The 4,596-nt window shown below is 33.7% G+C and overlaps 1 long non-coding RNA gene across 1 annotated transcript; it reads right to left on the minus strand.

Moving 5' to 3' along the window:
- Positions 1 to 346: 346 nt before the first annotated feature.
- On the minus strand, positions 347 to 4,322 carry LOC112327578 (uncharacterized). The gene is made up of 3 exons (XR_002981895.2): positions 3,929 to 4,322; positions 2,564 to 2,621; positions 347 to 581 (listed from the first exon to the last, which is right to left on the minus strand). It is a non-coding gene; the product is annotated as an uncharacterized LOC112327578 (long non-coding RNA).
- Between the last annotated feature and the right edge of the window lie 274 nt (positions 4,323 to 4,596).

Raw genomic sequence — 4,596 nt, forward strand, 5'->3', positions numbered from 1 at the left:
GGTAAGGAAAGTATTATCTTATCGGGTAAAAAAAACTCAATTGCTTTAGCATCAATAAAAACAAAACAAACTTTTCTATTTAATATCAAGAATACGTCTTACGTATAAGATCATTGTAACACTCCCGATTTTTCTACATTCTTTTTCGCGATATATTGGAAATTTTCAGGTAATTTTTTTTTTGTGATATACAGGTTCCACCAAAATTTCTACCAAAATTTCAGCAGAGTCTCCCCTATACTGGTAGGTCCCAAGTTATCGACATATACCCTGTTTACACTTCTAATATCTCACATCTCATAACTCAAAATCACGACCCAATCATCCTGGGTCTCAACCCAACTCATTATCATCAACACAACACATCTTATTCAATAACATCATATAATATAGTTCAAATGAAAGATTCAATTTCAACTATAAATATGCATGGTCAAATAGGTACTAAGAGTTTAAACCATTAGAATAAAGACATACATTCAAATTTACGGATTAATATTACATCTCAAGTTTTATAATTTACATAGTCAAAAGCAAAAGATATCTAAACTAGCATTACCCTTGACGCGACCCTGATGGACCTGAAAATAGAAATTAACATGTACACATAAATATAAAAGATAGTAACAAGCAATAACAATGGCAAACAATAATCTCTATGGAATTTCTTTTGATATATAAAATTAGGCATAAACCTCTTTTACAACATATATTTTTCATCTATTACCAATATCCATCTAATATCCTATCTCATTTGCCAAGAATAATTCCATCTTGGAAATCTCAACACAACTCAACGATTTGCGAACACCATCTCTTTATAAATCAATTCTCACTTGATACCAAGATATTTCTCTCTTGGTATTATTAGCTTATCTCATTCTTTTGGAATAACTAATCAATATTTTCCCTTTTCTGAATTTGTTGCTAGAAGGTAATCGCTGAACTAATAAATCTCATTAGTATCATTAGTCTTCTAATATTGGGCTAGACTAATCAATTTAAGAAATACTAGCACCGATGAAACTTCATCGATACCATTAGCAATCCAAACCTGGATGGCTAATCAATGCCATTTGATTCTTCCATTCGTACCGAACCCCTTTTATCTTTCTTATTAACATCATATACATTGTAACCACGGTTGCCAGGTATCATTTGCACACAATCTTAGTTATCGACACTACGGTCACTAAGCATCCTTCACAAAACCTTGGTCACCCTCATCACAGTGCCAAGTATCAATTTATGCCCTTAGCCACCATCATTATGGTGTTAAGTATCATTGTAATGTATCCTTAGCCACCAACACTATGGTAACTAATTATCTATCAATTCACCTCCAATCTCCAAGTCATTGTGTCTACCCAATAACCACATTAATTAATTTACTCAATATGTTAGTCATATATTAATTATTTTACTCAACATTTAGAATTTACTATTTCTAACTTCAATCAATTAATTTACATAATCTTTTCAAAACTTAACTATCCGGCTAACTCATCTCGATTGCCAATAATTCTGGTAATTTCATATAATTACCCACACTTTTGGTTAACCTTCCTCGGTTACCAATACATCTGGTAATTCCATACGAATTACTCAGCCTCCAGCTAACTTCTTTTGTTAGTCAATTAATCCTGTAATTCCATACGAATTACCCCATATCCAGTTAACCTTCTTGTTAACCAATAAACCCGGTAATTCTCTTAATTGTCCAAGAAATCTGGCTAACCCATCTTGGTTGCCAAGGTTAATCCGGTAATTCTATACGAATTACCCAGCATCCAGCTAACCTCTCTTGTTAGCCAATGAATCCGGTAATTCCATACGAATTACCCACCATCCAGCTAACCTCTCTTGTTAGCCAATGAATCCGGTAATTCCAAACGAATTACCCACCATCCAGCTAACCTCTTTTGTTAGCTAATCAATCCGGTAATTCCATACGAATTACCCCATATCCAGTTAACCTTCTTGTTAACCAATAAACCCGGTAATTCTCTTAATTGTCCAAGAAATCTGGCTAACCCATCTTGGTTGCCAGGGTCAATCCGGTAATTCCATACATATTACCCAGCATCCGGCTAACCTCTTTTGTTAGCCAATGAATCCGGTAATTCCATACGAATTACCCAACATCCAGCTAACCTCTCTTGTTAGCCAATTAATCCGGTAATTCCATACGAATTACCCATCATCCAGCTAACCTCTTTTGTTAGCCAATCAATCCGGTAATTCCATACGAATTACCCAATATCCAGTTAACTTCCTTGTTAACCAATAAACCCGTTAATTCTCTTAATTACCCAAGAAATCTGGCTAACCCATCTTGGTTGCCACAATCAATCCGGTAATTCCATACGAATTACCCAGCACCCGGCTAACCTCTTTTGTTAGCCAAATAATTTCGGTAATTTCTCTTAAATTACCAATAATTCTCATTTGTAATAATCACTCAACTTATTCATTTGTTTCATTCTTTTAACATCAATTAAACACACAACACAAATATTTAAGAAAAATTAATAATTACAAAATAAGGTGATGAATCACCTACCTAGAATAGGTGCACGTGCTGCCACTCCATGCAATTGTCCAGTCCCCACAGCTTTCCCCTGAACCACCAGGGATTCAATTTTTATCAACAATACAACCAACATCACATCTTCATTTAATTCTCATTCAACTAGTATTCTCAAACTAATCACAAGGAATTTTCTTTAAGATCTCATACTCTTACTCGTTTTAATGTTTATATTCATTCTTATAATTTTGTTATCAAAACCATCACTCAACAACAATTCCAAGCAACGATTAAAAATTGTCTAATTCCGATCAATTAAGCTTAACCAACCCAGAACACTATCTAGTGTCTTAATCATAACTAAAGTTGTAAAACTCAGTTTTGGGCGTGATTTATATCTCTATGAAAGGCTAAACATAGAGATACAACTTTTATGAAGAAACCAACTCCAAATTATTTTGTTTTAAGGCTTAAAATCAACAATCACAATAGCCCCTTCTTTATAGCTAAAATTTTGGACAACGAGGATTTTCATTCCTTGGAAATCCTTTTCAACTTCCAACTTATTTTCATGCAAAATCAACATCATCCAAGGTCATTTGACATCATTAAATCACAAGTTCAAACCAATTCTAAAGCAAAACATTCAAATAATTTTCCTACCTCTACAATATAGCAAGATTAGACCAAAATAAGGAAACTCATTCCTTTTGAGATTTCTCCTATTATTATTATTAATACAACAAAATGATGAACTATTCATTTTCTTTCGCTTTCTCCTCGTGCGATTAAACATATACGGCAAACCTTAACAATTAATATTCTCAGATCATTATCACAACAATAATTTCACCCTACTAATTGGGATCCATGACAACCTTCATTAACTAACCATTTGCTAAAAACACTTATGGCTAGCTTTAAATATGTTTTATTTTTTTCAAATTTCTTTCATTTCAATTTCTTCATGGTTCCACCCCATTTATATCCACACAACCAACAAGTTAGCTTTTTATTCAATCAACATGTTCTATTCAATCAAGACGTTCATATAGCAATGTTCCTTACTATTCTTACATAATAATCATTCTTCCCCTCATATAAAGAATACACAATTAATCTATAATATTACTAATAACAAGAACATATTTTATCATTACATCTTCCATAAAACCTACACCCACACAATTCTAATTTCATCAAAACATGTATTTAATCAAGCTTACTACATTTTGCCAAAACTAGCAATAGATTCAAAAGGCAATAAGTCATCAACCTCTTAGTATTGTTTCAAACCCAACGGTCAGACTACATATCATAGCGTTGTGCATAATATAGCTCAATATCATAATGATCCAACGGTTGAATCTCCCTAGATTTGAAGAAAACCGAGCTTACCTGAAAATGGACGAGCTACTGTTCAACATGCACGCAACCTTGCCGAAGAAATATGTTCCGATCTCCACCGTCCAGAATGAAGTTAACATCTAGTCGCACCACATATCCAAGAATGAGCATGATCCAACGGTGGAAGAGAGAGAAATCGGCTGGCGACCAAACTGCCCTGCAGGTGCATTTCCTTTTTGTTTTCCATGAACTTCCAGATGATAATTTCTGTCACACGGATTGTGTTCCTTCCAATCGCTTTGGTCAGTTAGTAGAGGAGTGTAATGAGAACAACATATCCAAAACTCAGCTTGATCCAACAGTTGATTCCCGAGATATGGCCACCGGAGCATTATTGGTTTTCTCCAAAATCTGCAGCTCTCTCCCCTTATCTGCTTTTCTCTATTTTTTTTCTTTTCTTTCTTTTTTTTTTTTTTTAACTAGTGGCCTCTTTGCAGATTTATAGGCAACTTTTTTTTCATAATTACAATTTTGTCCCTCTTTCATGCTTTTATGTATTTTATTTTTTTTTTCATGTAAACTATCTGGTTTATTTCTGTTTAAATCGCTAGTCTTTACCAAACTCTGATTGGGATGAGATATTTAACCAAGGTAGGAAAACATATTAATAGGTTTCATACAAAATTTCATCTCGATCTGATGATTGGATTAAGAGCTCT

The sequence above is a fragment of the Populus trichocarpa genome, chromosome 5 (assembly GCF_000002775.5).
Source record: "Populus trichocarpa isolate Nisqually-1 chromosome 5, P.trichocarpa_v4.1, whole genome shotgun sequence".
In the NCBI taxonomy this organism is placed as follows: Eukaryota; Viridiplantae; Streptophyta; class Magnoliopsida; order Malpighiales; family Salicaceae; genus Populus; species Populus trichocarpa.